This window comes from Meles meles, chromosome 1, assembly GCF_922984935.1.
Source record: "Meles meles chromosome 1, mMelMel3.1 paternal haplotype, whole genome shotgun sequence".
Classification (NCBI taxonomy): domain Eukaryota; kingdom Metazoa; phylum Chordata; class Mammalia; order Carnivora; family Mustelidae; genus Meles; species Meles meles.
In genome coordinates this window covers 183,299,469-183,315,265 of record NC_060066.1, presented here as the reverse complement: position 1 = coordinate 183,315,265, position 15,797 = coordinate 183,299,469, and positions in this window count along the sequence as shown.

Here is a 15,797-nt window from a genome sequence, read left to right as displayed (position 1 = left end):
TTAGGAACAATCTAAATAAAAGAACATTTTCACCATGGCCTTTGTCTGCTCATTCTACTGGTGTAGAATGTATGTGGGAAAGAGCACTGGGCACACAGGGGAGAAACAGAGGGAACGCGAATGGGGGATAGGCTCCAGAAGCACACTCAGCTTCCACACTTCCTGGCGACTATGACAGGGAGCATTGCTGAACTATAGGTATCTCGGTGGGAGGCATATGCCTTGCTCCCCCTTCAATAAGAGATTTTAGAGCAGCTTCCAATGTGGACTTCCAAATCCCTGCCTCCCTGAGATCTCTTTGCAGCGTTGCCTCTTTCTCTCCCATATCCTAGTGCTGTCCTATCAGCCTTCCTCATTTCCCATCTGCATCCCTTGTCTTGCCCACTTTTAAAGGTCCCCCTGATTAGGACAGGGACATGGGAGAGCCCAGCTGCCTCAGCCTCCGCAGCAGCAGTCCCTCCTCTTCTCTTTATCTTCATTGGCAACTGAAGGCCAGATGTCTTAAGGGAATTATACACACTAAGTCAGATAGAGACAGAGGGAAAAGAAAGGTAGCTGGGTGGAGAGCAAATCAGAGAGTTGGGGAAGACATGGACAAAGGAAAGGACAGAGCAAAGAGCACAGGCATGAAGGAACTTGCAGATGTGCAGATTTGAGATAGTAGACAGAACCAGGGCAGGCAAAGACAGGATGACTCAGAGGAGAAAACACACAAGCCATGGGCCTCTGTCCCCACTCCCACCACTCCTTACCTGTGGTCGGGAGCTATGTGAGGGACGGGGTAGGGGTCTAAGGAGCTCTCCTTTAAAACTTGGCTTCTAAGGGCCCTGGTTCCCAGGGGGCCAAATCCGATGACTTCCAATGAACTCCCTGTACCTTTGAATCCCCCAGGAACCGAGCATCAAGTCTGAACTCTAACACTTGGGACTCAGGCTGGGGACAGTGAACAGTAAGACCCTCCCCTGACCTGAGCCCTGACTGCTCCCTAGAGGTTCACGCCCTCCTAGGCTGCATATTTTCTCCGGGTTAGTGCCAGAATACATGGGTTGGATCTCTGGTTTCATAGTTACCAGCTGTGACTTTGAGCAAGTTTCAAAAACCTTTCCAGGCCTCCAGGCCTTTTATCAGTAAACGAGAACCTGCTCCACAGGGAAGATTGTAGGGAAGATAAAATGAGTCAACAAATATAAAACTTTGAAGATGGTGCCTGGTGTACAGTACATTTACTATTCTCCCTCATTTGCAACTTACGAAGATCCTCTCCCCTTATGTCTTGAAGTCTGCCCTAAATTTCAGGTCCACCTCCCTCAGGAAGGCAGCCACGACTACCTGATACGTGTCGGTAAGGGCTCTGAGGAGGGAACGGGGGCACAGAAGTGTGAAGTTTTTGTGTATTACTGGGATTCAGTTTCAATATGTGGAGATTCAATAACACACTCTTACATAACAAATAGGTCAGAGGAGGAATCACAGGGGAAATCACAGGGGAAAGAAGAAGATATCTGACGTGAATGAACACAAAAACACAACATACCAAAATTCATAGAGTGCAAAAAAAAAATAAAAAAGACCAAAAAAGCAATGCTCATTTAAAAATAAGAGGTAACTCGGGGCGCCTGGGTGGCTCAGTGGGTTAAAGCCTCTGCCTTCGGCTCAGGTCATGGTCCCGGGGTCCTGGGATCGAGCCCCGCATCGGGCTCTCTGCTTGGCAGGGAGCCTGCTTCCTCCTCTCTCTCTCTCTATGCCTGCCTCTCTCCCTACTTGTGATCTCTATCTGTCAAATAAATAAATAAAATATTAAAAAAAAAAATAAGAGGTAACTCACCTCATCATTCACCATAAGAAACTAGAAGCGCTTGATTGAACTGGACGAGAACTCGCTCAACTGTGGTGATTATTTTACAATGTTTGCATATTATCAGAACATCACATGGTACTCTTTAAATCTATACAATGTTTGGGGCACTCGGTGGCTCAGTCATTGGGCATCTGCCTTCGGCTCAGGTCATGATCCCAGAGTCCTGGGATTGAGCCCCGCATTGGGCTCCTTGCTTCGCGGGGAGCCTGCTTCTCCCTCTCTCTCTGCTGCTCCCACTGCTTGTGTTCTCTCTCTTGCTCGCTCTGCCAAATAAATAAATAAAATCCTAAAAAATAAATCTATACAATGTTTATTTGTCAATCACACTTCCATAAAGCTGGGAGAAAAGAAGTATTAGCTTTTAGTGAATGTTTTTTCTGCAACTATGCAGGTGGTCATATTTTTTTTCCTTCTTTATTCCTTTTTTCTTCTTTAGTTCACTTATCCAATTCACCAAAATTGTCAAAATTATTGCAATAAAACTGTTAAGGATATATCTTTACTGTGTGTTTTGATTTTTGCAGATTTAAGGGGACAATGTTTATGATTTTAATAATGGTCATTTGTATAATCAGAGAAAAATAAAGGGATGTTACAAATGGCAGTAAAAGCACTTTCGGGATTTCTGGTATAATTGGGCCATCACTGTCAGCTTCAAGGCTCTTAATAGCTGATCTTTGGTGACTGACTTATGTGTCAAGGGTAGTTCAGGGAGGAGAGAAACTTCTCAGCAGCATCAGCCAGCTGAATCTGGGGCTCGCCCTGGGACTGCGCACGGGACTTCTCAAGTGTTATTCCCGGCCCCAGGCTTTGAGCTACTGAGAATTCCCCGCCAGCTCTGCAGTAGCTGGACACTTCCCAGGAGGATCCAAGAACTGTCGGTTACACAGAACTACACTTTTCTCAGCTCAATTAAGACAGAAATAAATGTCTTGCTCACTCTTCCTCCTCCCCCCTCCTGCCGTGAGTCTCCAAGTTTGTTCCCCAGTTACGGGGAGCACCCCTGAGTCCCTCTGCCCCAGGAGGTCCTGGCTGGCTGTGGCCCAACTCAGCCACAATGGAGTTGCTCTGAAGTGAGAAGTCCTAGGGGGGATTGTTAAATTCCGGGTCTACGAATATGGAAGGAGCATCATTAAGAACTTTAGCTTGTTAGACAGCTGGGCAAACAGCCGCAGCTACACAGAAAGATCACAAGTGACCCAGTGTCCCTCGGGAACCCCTGAAGAGACTTGCTTTCTTTCACCTGACTTCATCCCAGATGCACACACCAGCATGTGTTTGCACCTCTGCCTTCACCTTCACCACTGCCGTCACCTGTCATTCCCATCAGACATTACATCACCACAACCACGTCACCCCATTAGTGTCCACCTTGCGTTTGCCGTTGGTCGCAAATTATCACCCTTCCCCTAGTACATTACTGCCCTCGTTATCACCACCCAACTCAGCCTCTCTCCACAACCAGCATCGGTATCATCATCAACCCGTTATCACGCAAACTTTAGCTCCACCAGTCTGGTCAGTCCGTCAACGTCAATGCCGTCACTCCCGGGGCCAGTGTTGTGATAGGCACCCGCAGCTTGTGAAAAGAGAGCAGCGTCCTGGAGCTTCGGAAAAAACGCCTTTATTTGAAAAAGAAAAAAGAGAAATATTTTGAAATACCTGTTCTGTTTCTCAGAGTCCACAGTCTCTGGGAAACAAACTGGGGGTTTTGGAGGGGAGCGGGGATGGGGAGTTGGGGGAGCCTGGTGGTGGGTATTAAGGAGGACACGTACTGCATGGAGCACTGGGTGTGATGCATAAACAGTGAATCTTGGAATACTGAAAAAATTAAATTAAATTTAAAAAAATAAAATACTTGTTCCGTGATTTTAGTCAAGTACAAGGGGAAAAAGCAGGCCATGTGAAGAGAACAGACTGAGATGAGAAGGCCTTACGTCCAATAAAATGAATTGAACACAGTAGTCAAAAATAGCCTGAATTGGAGACAGTAAATGGAGCAAGGGATCTTGCATAAAAATCTAAATATTCACAGAATACAGGGAGAAAGAAACAAAATTATGATGATTACAGATTGGAGAATTTCTAAAGAAACACTAAATGGATCAGAGGCAATATCTAAAAGTATAATATCAGAAACCTTGCTGAATCTCAAAAGAAATATTCTGAAGACTAAAATGCCCCACTATATTCCAGGGAAAATTAATGAAAGAGGTCTACACCTGCGCACATACACCTGACAATTGGTTTTCCATACTGTAGTCAGAAGGATCACATTCAAAATACGAGTCTTAGAGGATCGTTCCCAGTTTAAATAGCTTAATAACTTTCTGGGGCTCTTAAGATAAAGAACAAATTCCAAGACCCATGGTTTGGCTCTGCATCTCTCCCTTTGCTTCTCCCTTTCTTTCTGCCTAACTGGCCTTCTTTCTGTTGCTCGCACACGCCATGCTCCTGCTGGCATTAGGAAATTGGTGTATGTTGTTCTCTCCCCCTGGAAATGCTCTCAACCCTCCCCATAAAGTTCCTCTAGTTAACTCCTTTTTTGGGATCTCATACATCACTTCCTTGAGGAAACCTTCCCAGACCTCTCTAACTAGACTAATGTACCCATTAAATGTTCTTGTAATGCCATGTACCTTCCATGTTAGTACATGTTAGTACAACTAGATTTATATTTATGTGTATGAGTCTTCGAATACTATCTGCCTGTCCCTCAGAATATAACATCCACAAAGGCAGAGAACAAGGAGCAAAGTCAAGTTTCATAGCATTATCTAAAATGGGAAGATGTACATGCAGCATCCAACTGACTCGTGGTAAACAAACACATCCTTGCAACACCAAATGGGAGTGCAAGCATTACAGCTGCTGGCTCCCCTCCCTTCCTTCAGGGGCCTCTCTGGTCTGCCTTTTGCCTTAAGTACTCCCCAGGTGGGAAGGAGGCACCAGTCTCACTCATCCCTAAAACTCAGGGACACATGTCAATCTCTCAGTTCCTCATGGTGCACCTATCCTACTGCATCCTGAGTTCAGGGTAGGAGGAGGTCTAGAGATGCAGCTTAGCACAGACCTCTCTCTGTGGCCTGACTACTCTCTTAAGATTTTTCCCCACATGACTGGTGAGGGGCCAGGAAGTACCCACTCCCCTCCCTCGCTGAAAGGGGAGTGGAAGAGCACATTACTTTCCCCTAACACAAAGCCTATACATACTCTCCTATGCAATGAATCTCCCTTTCGTGTTTCAAGTCTTTCCATGCAGTCTACCGGTGCATGGGTGGGTGATGGGTGACAATCACAGGACTGCTTTGTGTCTAGCAGCTCTTTGAGGCTTTTTGAGAAAATGGAGCTTTAGCCAAACTTTTGATACAATAGGAAAAGCCCCAGTCAACATCCTGTTATGACTACACCCACTGAAAGTTGGGAAGATAGAGAATAGGAATCAGTCATAATCCCACTTCTCTAAAATCAATGGCATCTTCTTTTTCGTGTTTTTTCTTCCATTATCTTATCAAGTACAAGTTTTTGTCTAAATCTGTATTTATTTTATGCTGGTTCTTTTGTAGACTTTTTTTTTTTCCACTTCATGGTATACCACATGCATTGCTCCGAGTTCTGCCACATCTAACGTATCTTAGGTGAATGCATAATAACATAACATACACAGTAACAAAACTTCCTTTTATAAACAATACTGAAATGAACATCTTTACACATGTAGAATTCTTCATTCTTGGACTGATTCCTTAGGAGTGATTGCTAAAATGGGTATCATAGAGTATGCTGGTCGTCTGATTTTTCTGGCCTGTGTCTGTTCTCATTGCTTCTACTGATAATGCCCCGAAGCTTTCCTCCATAAAAGAGAAAATATTGGTATGTTGTGTTTTCATTTTTATCCAGTTCAAAATAATTCTAATTTTCCTTGTTGATTTCTTCTTCAGTCCATGGGTTATTTAGAAGTCTGTTATTTAGTTTCCAGGTATTTGTAGATTCTCTAGAAATCTTTGTTACCGGATTCCTCATTTAATTTCACTGTGGCCAGAGAACACACTCTCTATGTCTTGAATACTTTTCAGTTTACTGAGACTTGCTTAATAGCCCAGAATATGCACTGTATTGGCCAAATAAATGCACTGTATTGGCCAAATATCCCCTATGTGCTTGAAAGAAATGTTTATTCTGCTGTTGTTGGATGGAGTGTTTTATAAATGTCAATTAGCTCAAGTTGTTTGCTAGTGTTGTTGAAGTCTGCTGTATCTCTGGATTTTGTATCTATTTGTTTTACTGATGATTGAGAAAGGGGTATTGAGATTTCCAAAAATAACTGTAGATTTCTCCATTCCCCTTGCAGACCTTTGATTTTGCTTCACTTATGGTGAAGGTCTTTTTACCAGGATCACTTTCCGAAGCCCCTCCCAGAGCAACCCATCAACCACCACTACCCCTACCCCAAAATCAATAGTTTGAGGGAGAGCCAGGGTGCTGCAGACCTTCTTATGTGTAGTTAGGAGCACTCCTAGACCAGCCTGACAGACTTCCTCTGCATCTCCCAAATTCATTATTGCTGTTATTATTTTAGTCACATTGTGCTTGTTTAGATTTGTCTATGGTTACCAGTTTCTTTGTTCATTCATTGCCATGCCAGTTACCAATGTATTGCCTGCTGGACCAGACTCAAACTCACGGGGCATTGTGTGCTCCTGGAGCTGGACCCAGGAACATTTCTCCTTTATCTGCTGACACACTGTAATGTTAAACAGTGTCAGTAGACAGCACCAGAGGGTCCCTCAGGAGGAAGGGGCTTTTCTTTGTTTTCAGTGTGCTCCTGTTCTTCTAACACCTACAGCCAGGGGGACTGCCAGCAACGTGCAAGCACTTTGCAACAAGTTTTGTAGTCACTAGTGGAAGGCTTTCTACTTAACCAATCCTAATTCATGATCCCCTGCTTTGACCTTACTTCTTGCATTTCCTACTTCTTGGAATCAAAATTTCTTATCTTTTGTTTTTTTTTCTTAAATAAGAGTTTATTAGTGGTAAATTCTCTTTGTTTGGCACTTGGCCTTAAATGATGGACATGTCTTTATTTATCACTCAGTCTTGAATGATAATTTGACTGTGTATGAAATTCTAGATTAATAGTTACTTCCTCTTGGCACTTAGAAAATAATATTGCACTGTCTTCCATTTTCATTAGATTTCTCTTTGAGTTTAATTCCTTTATGGATAACTTATCTATGCTCTCTTACTGCTTTTTTTTTAAAAGATTTTATTTATTTATTTGACAGAGAGAAATCACAAGAGAGGCAGGCAGAGAGAGAGGAAGGGAAGCAGGCCCCCTGCTGAGCAGAGAGCCCGATGTGGGACTCGATCCCAGGACCCTGAGATCATGACCTGAGCCGAAGGCAGTGGCTTAACCCACTGAGCCACCCAGGCACCCTGCTTTTTTTTTTTTTTTAAGATTTTATTTATTTGAGAGAGAGAGAGTGAGAGAGAGAGAGAGCATGAGAGGGGAGAAGGTCAGAGGGAGAAGCAGACTCCCCGCAGAGCTGGAAGCCCAATGAGGGACTCAATCCCGGGACTCCAGGATCATGACCTGAGTCAAAGGCAGTTGCTTAACCAACTGAGCCACCCAGGCACCCTTCTCTTACTGCTTTTAAGATCTCTTTATCTTTAATATTTACAGTTTTACTCAATGACTATATTTTTTCATTCTGGGGTTGGTTTTGTTGTTTGCTTGTTTTGCCATCAGTTCTTCCATATCTTGTACTTTTTTTTTTAGAATTTCAAGTCCTTATTTTATGCCTTTAATTACATGAAATTATTGGTTAAGCATTTGTGTAAATATGCCCTTGTTATACCCGCTGATTATTCCTCATGTGAACAGTTTGCTCATGAGTTTTGTAATTTTGGATTGTGAACTCATCTTCAGTCGGTCTTTCCTTGTGGCCTGGGCTATGGCAGTATTCCTACAGAGTGATAAATTTTGTATCTAACACCTCGGAGGTAACATTGCCCTGAAACCAGTTTAATTGTTTCTACATCACATAGTTCACACTTTAGACTCAAAACCAGGGCAAGTGGTAGGCACAGGATTTCAATATCTCGAGAGAAACTTCTTTTGTTTTTGTTTTTTTTTACTCGGATCCTAGTCAGAGACCTTGCCATTTCTTTGTGATGATGGATAATTGTTTTAGTTCCATCTAGATAAGCAGCAAACCCCAAGCCCCTAGCAGTTAACAATTTCAATAATCCATACCCCACCTCATCCTAAACTCCCATCAATGTCATCTCAATTACTTACCTCTCTTTATTTTTTACATCTGGACATTTCCTTTTCATATTCTATGGCGTGGCTGCACCATAATTTACCCAAGTCCTTATTTATAAGCATTGAGGTTGTTTTCCATTTTTCTTTTACTCTAATAAACAATATCACCATGAATATTCTCATAGGTATTGAATATTATGTGTATTATTTAGTATTAATCTTCCATGTTGTATGAAAAAATTTTTTCCAGCAGCATTCAACAATACAAGCAAGCCAAATTTTTGGAATCACCCATATTGGGGTTTTTCCCCAAGGAAAGCACAATAAAAGGATATGGCAAGAGAGTTTAGAACCATGATAAGAAAATCAATGAAATTCTGAATCATAGATTCTGAAGTGGGTAAAGAGAAAAATAAAGATAATAGGGGAATCGGAATTGAAAAGAAGAAAGTAAGAGTCCATGGTTGTAAGCCCCAGTGACATGGGAACAACTGAGTAATTACACAGTAAGTTCAGGAAGTAGTGGTCAGAATATGGAATGTCTGAATACATAAATACAGCTACACTGTAAAGCCCTGTTCTGAAGCACCCCTGCCAGATTGTGTCCAGAAACACGGGAGAAGGTCATGCTGACAGTGCTCTGTACCATTTGGTGTACTCTCCTGCATGCCCCCATGCCCCAAGTTTTGGCTCAAGTTTCAGTCACACCTGCTTTGTCACCTGCTGCCTGCTTATCTAGTTCCTTTTTGGTAAAAAGGGTGATGCAAGGTGATCTCTGATCACCTCATATTCATGGAGTGACGTAAGTGATGTACAAGGGCTTTGAAAAATGTAGTAAGTTAAATAGCTGGAGGCACAGACTTCTCCCCAATTGCCCACCCCTGCTTCAGATCCATTCTCGTGGTCTCAAGCCTCTAACTGTACCGCAGCCCTCTGATCGATCTTTGCCTAATGAGGGGCAAAACTACATGTTATCCCAAGGAATAAGGACTAATATTACAGCCCCATTTCTTCTCTCTGCTATTTCCTATGATCACTCTTCAACCTAGCACCTGGTGCCATTTCCCTGGCTGCTGGGCCAGCTAACGTGCCCAGAAGGGCGGGACACATACATCTCATAATGGGCATTCAGCCAGGGGATGATGCGAGCGCTTGTGTGGGAGATAAATCCTGGAGTGTGTCTGAGCTGATGTCCAGTAACTCCTTTTTGCCAAGATGAGTAACTAGAGAAATGACATTTGGAAAAATGATGAGAAAGCTACCCCAGATTTCTTCATCTCAGCCCCAGACTCCTACCCACTCTGCCCCCTCATGCTCTCGTTTTCCAACCCACCTTCCTCTCCTATCTAACTCTTGTGACTTTCAGACTGCTCCCCAGCTCCATCTACCTCTCTCAGCTTCCTGCCCTACCACTTTACCTCCTCTTATTAGAACCATCCCTTCTTGCCACCCTACCTCACAGGTTTCCCTGTCCAAATTTTCCACTGTTCCTTCCAGACTATCCACTCGCCGCTCTAGTAATCTTGCTCCTCTTTCCTTTGTCTTTGCCCCTACTCCCCCTTCCAGCCCTTCTTTCTAGATCTTTGAAGTCTGCTCCTTACCAACATTCCAGCCAAACCCATCCAGACTTCTGTGACCCATAAATCTTATCTTGGAGAGATGATTTCCCTGGGAGTGGGACAGTTCTGATGCCATCCAGAATTACCAAGACTGTGGATCTCCAGGAGCCTGACCTGGTGAGCACTGGGGATTCAAGAGAATGCCGACCAGCATTCAGGTTGGAAGGTAAGCTCTGTTACTTACAGAACCCCTTTTCCATGATGGTGTTTTCAGCCGTAACCTGGTTATCTTACTATTATCTGAATTTTGTCTCCATCCTTAACATCCTTAACAACATCCATCTTGTTAAATGTGTCTCTGGCACCCTTCTGATGTCAGAGACACCTTTAACAAGATCCTTTTTGTAGAGAATCTGTTTCTTTCTTCTCTTTCCCCATTAGCCAGGCTGAATGAGCTTCTACATTTTTAACTGGCTTCTCCGTGGAACTTGGTCTGTGACCACAGAACAAACAGCAAGACCAGTGACACAAAGTAGAGAAGAGTGAGTGGAAAACTTCTAATCTGATCTCTATACAGGTAAGTCCTATTGATATGCCCTAGATTAAATTGAGTGCAAGAATGGGTGACCCCTAAAAACTTACACACAGAACATAAGGCCTCTATTAATGACATATGGGGATTCAAGGTTTTATGGTCTGGCTCCTCCAAGACTCGCTTTTTCTGCATCCTAGGATTGTAGAAACTTATCAGGGACTTTCTGACTTGGAGAAATGTCTCCTGCAAAAAGATGGGGAACCCTCCATTATGTTATCATCAAAGCTCTGAAAGTTGAACCTCTGTACCCCAGAAAATGGCAGGTAGTAGAGCCTAGAAGGCAAATACATCCAGATCCTACCCAGATGATAGCATCAGATGAACAGATGATACACTTGTTTTTTTTTTAAAGTGCTTTCCTCAAATCAGTACATAGATTCAGTGGAATCTCAATCAAAACCCCAATGTATTTTTAGGAAACTGGACAAGCTGATTATAATTTGGGTGGACAGGCAAAAGGGCCAAGATTAGCCAAGACTCTCTTAAAAACGGGTAGGGACAATTTTCCTACCAGATACCAGGACTTGTCACAAAAATTTTATTAATTAAGATAGTATAGTAGTCGTGCCAGCATAGACAAATAGATAAGTGGCATAGAAGTGTCCAGGCACAGGTTCCTACACATGTGGACACTTGATTTAAAACAGAACCATGGGGGTGGGCGGTCTTTTCAATAAATTGGTTCTTGATCCATTGAGTACTCCTATGGAAAAAAATTAAGCTCAATTCTTACCATGTAACTACACTAAAAAATCAACTTCAGGTAAAACACACATAAATGTGAAAGAGTAAAAACAAATCATGTAGGATTGCTTTGGTCACCCCTGGCTATTGAGCACCTGACACGCACTATCCAGTATAAAATTTGCGCTGGATTTTAAACACAGTATGAAAAAAACAATAAAATATCTCAACAGTATTTATATTGAAATGTTGAAATGATAATTTGGATATATTGTATTAAATAAAACATCTTTTAAATTAGTTGAATCTGCTTCTTTTTGCTCTTTTGATTAGATACTAGAAAATTTTTAATTGCTTGTGTGGCTTGCTTCATATTTGTATTCAATGGTACTGATTTGAAGGTAATATAAGAAAATATTGCCACACCATCAATTAGAAAAAAATGTCTTCAGTGTCATTTAGAAAGCATAAAGGGAAAAACTGATATATTTGACCACATTTAAATTGTAAGAAGATACTATAAAGTGTCTTTTAAGTTATCTAAACAATATCATTAAGAGTCTAAAAAGGAAAACCATACAGTAAGAAAATAAATTTACAGAACATACAGCTCCCAAAGGGCTTAGTATATCAATACTATATAAAGAACGCCAATAAATTAATAAGGAAAAGACAAACAATACAAAAGAGAAATAGAAAAAGATTTTTAATAGGAACTTCACAAAAGAGGATATCCAAATGACCAATAAGCACACAAAAAAGTTGGCCAACCTCATTAGTCAATAGGAGAACACAAATTAAAACCATCATGAGATGCACTCCCAAGTATACAGCCAACCAAATGTTTACACATGGGCATCAAGAGACATCTACCAAAATTGTGCGTGACTTGTAGTGGTCCATATTGAAACAGCCTGGTGTCCATTAGTAGCAAAATGAATAAATAAACTGTGTTATAGTCACAAAAGTGAACAGTACACAGGAATGAAACCACAACCCCACACAACAGCACAGATGAATTTCACAAACATAATTTGAGCAAAAGAAGTCAAACACAAAAGCATACACGTTGTATGATTCTATTTACACAACGTGAAAACATGGGCAAAGTGATCTATGGTGTTAAGAGTCAGGATAGGGGGTACCTTTGAGGAGAAAGGGGAAAACAGGGTTTGGGTGGGGGTGTGAGAGAGACTTCTTGGGGTGCTCTTAATGTTCTATTGTCTGCTTCTGTGATGGTTACACGTATGTACTTGTGGTAAATAAGTATGAGCTACCCGTTCTGCAGGAAAACACTTTCTGTGCACGTGTGATGTTTCACAATTAAAAAGTTTCTCTTATGATTTTTAAACATGAGTGCTTATCAGGAATCCCTAACTTGTAACTGTGAGTTGTCACAGGTTGTGGTGTTAGGCAGAGGGTGCCAGGGCTCCCACAAAGGACCCAGCAGCTCTCCCTTTGTACTTTTCCTCCCCATCTACCAAACATAGAGACTACCGTACGGTCTTTCTCTTTTATTTGTTAATATGGTGAACTGATATTTCCAAATACTAAACCAGCCTTACATCCCTTGAACAAACCCATCTGACTATGGTATACTAATCTTTTTATATATTGCTGGATATAATTTTCTAATACTTAGTTAAGGATTTTTACATCTTTTACAATATTTTACCTATGTTTGCAAGGCGGATTTCGGTTTTCTTTTTTTTGTAATAATTTGTCTGGTTTTAGTGTTGATGTAATGGTGACCTCAAAATGAGTTAGGAAATGGGGCATCTGGCTAGCTCAGTCAGTAAAGCATGTGACTCTTGGTCTCAGGGTCGTGAGTTCAAGCCCCCACATTGATGGGTGTACAGCTTACTTTAAAAGAAAATTTTTTTAATTAAAAAATAAAAATGACAAAAAAAAAGAGTTGGGAAATACTTCTTCCACTCCTGTTTTCTGAAAACATTTGAATAGGAGTAGAATTTTCATCATTATATGCTTGACAGATTGCCCAGAGAATCCATCTGGGCCTGGAGGGTATATTAAGGGAAGTTTTCAATCAAAAATTGAATTTTAAAAAATAGATATAAAGCTATGTAGATTTTACATTTCTTTTTTTTTTCTTTTTTTTCAGTTCTGGAAATCTATGCCTTCACAGGAGTTATCCATTTTGTTTAAGTTTTCAAATTTCTATGTTGCTTTTTTTCCTGGCTATGGGTCATATTTCCCTACTTCAACTGTCTGCTTTGCTAATAATTTTCAATTGATGCTGTCCTTTGTGAATGTTATATTGCTGAGTGCTGGGTTTTGTTGTCTTTCTTTAAAATGTGTTGGAAATTTTTCCTGGAGACAGACTGGTCCCTTCTGTGGATCCATCTGATACTTTCAGAGCCTTGTTTTGAAGCTTTGTTAGGGAAAGCCTAGAGCAACCTTTTCTCTAAGGCTAGCTTCGTCTTTTTACTAAGGTGTTAACTTTTGAGGGTCTCCACCCAACACCCTCACCGAGGACTCTCTACCTTGTCTGGTCAGAGCTCACTTTTTTCTCAGTCCTGTATGAATTCTGGGTGTTGCTTGGCTCACAGCTTCCCAGTCATTCCTTCACCGAGTTTCTCCCTTTTTAGTATCAGGCAAGACTCAAAGGGTTTCCATGCACATTTCTGGCTCTCTCTCCCTCTCTCCCTCACCCCTCCCTCCCAGTTACCGGCTCCACAAATTTTCAGCTGCCTCACACTCCTGAACATTAGTCTGTGTCTCCTCAACTAAGGCCATTATCACCTGCTCAGCTTGGGTTCACCTTCCCTGCATATTTGAGAAAGTGTCTCCAGGCAGAAATTTGGAACAACTATAGGGCTCATCTCCTTCAAAGAATCACAGTCCAGCACTGCTCCATACCCAGGCCCTGCATTTAAATGTTTGTAGCAGTTGGGGAAGCCCAGAAGGAAAAAAATCTTGTTTTATTTACAAGCCTGGGTGGCTCTCTGATCTCCTTACCCCAAAACACACTCACTCTGTACCACGTAGAATCAATCTTGTACCATAAAGAGTTGGTCTGTTTGTAGTTTTAGAGCATAGTATTATATTATAAACCTTAGCCTTTTATAACTTTTTTCAATCGCTGCTGTTTTAAGATCCGCCCTCATGGCTGTAGCGCGTCTCATTTGTGGCTCTAAGTGTTGCACAGCGGCTCACCAGCATACGATGCTGATCTCCTTATTAGTTAAAACCTTTTGTATGATATGAATAGTTTTGATTTTTTTTCTTTATAAAATATGCATGCATTCTTTATTAGGTTAATTCCTAGATAGTTGTTTTTTGTTCATGTGAATGACATTTTCTATTATATTTTTCTAGGTGATTTCCCTGTTAGCTGAGTCTCTGCATCTGCTCCTAATCGAGAGGTAACAGATTTCAGGAAAAATCTGCAACCTCAGACAACAGCTGAGAAGCTAGAGGACAAGACCATCATGTTTTTCAACTCCGCTGTGTTTTTCAATAAATAGTCTCAGAGTTTAGAAGCACACTGATGGCCTGGAATGTCCCCAGGTAAGCAGAAGCAAGCCCCAGAGTCACTGGACTGGCCTCCACTGGGCTGGGCAGTGAGGTGTTCAAAACCCATGTGAGGGCACCTGGGAAACAAAACATGGGGCTGGAGTAGAGAGAAGAGGAAGCTGCAGTGACTCCCTTCCTTCTGAGCCTCCTCCTAGTCATAGTCCTTCCTGTATGGAAGGAGGGTTGCTGGTCCACAGGGCCGGGGCTGAAGAAAGGTCAGTTTAGCGGGGGACCGATACAGCCTTTGCTAGTTGTCCCAGAGCTAGCAAGGCAGCTCCTGAGCAGAATGATGATTGATCCCTACTTAGGTTTAGGAAGACAGTGAAGACTTCAGAGGCTGTTTGAGCCTTGCTAGAAAAAGGGACCCAGGTATGGCTCACAAGAAGTAACAAAGGGGCTTCTCTAGTTCAGTCCTGGTGTAATAGAATCCGTTTGCATTTCTGAATCATGCGAGGGTTTATGTAATGATGTAAGCAGAAGAAAATCCCAGTACTAACTGAGCAGACATCCAAAGAGCCAGCAAACCTTTACCAAACACCCATATCTGCCCATAGTAGGCCAGGTACTGGTCATGCAGAGATGGACCCGATATACTTCTCATTCTCAAGTAACTTACATGTAAACAAAGAATTTTAATAAAGTAGTGCAGTAACTACAGATTTGGAGTAGAGCATGTCACAGAGAAAAGCTGGACGTAGAGGCTATGGAGTTCAGTAGCTTTTTGAAAGAAGCTCACTGTACATGAGCTCGTTATAAGCAGGTGCTCCCCAGACAGACACAGGGGAAAGAGCCTTCCAGGCCAAGGGGAAGGAGTAGCAAGAGCTAAAACAAGGAGCCATTAAGGAGCTAGCTGGGTTCAGGCCTGTCCCAGACCTATATACATCCTTGAATATGCTGTGTCCCTGAATGAATGCATGGATAGATGAATCACTGAAGTACTTAATGGAAAAGAGCATGGGCTTTGGAGTCAAACTGTATTATATGAGGTATCTAGAGTAGTCAAATTCATACAGAAAGTGCAATGGCAGTTTTCAGAGGCTATGGGCGAGTGGGACATGGGAAGTTGTTTAATGAGTATCAAAAAATTCTGGAAATTGGTTTCACACAATGTGAATATACTTAACACCACTGAATTATATCCTTAAAAATGATTCTAATGGTAAATTTTATGTCTTGTATTTTACCACAATTGAATTTTTTAAATAAATAAACGATGAAGTCCCCAAGTCCCTTACATCAGGAAAGTGCTCTTCTTGGGACACCTGAGTGGCTCTGTAGGTTAAGCAGCAGCCTTCC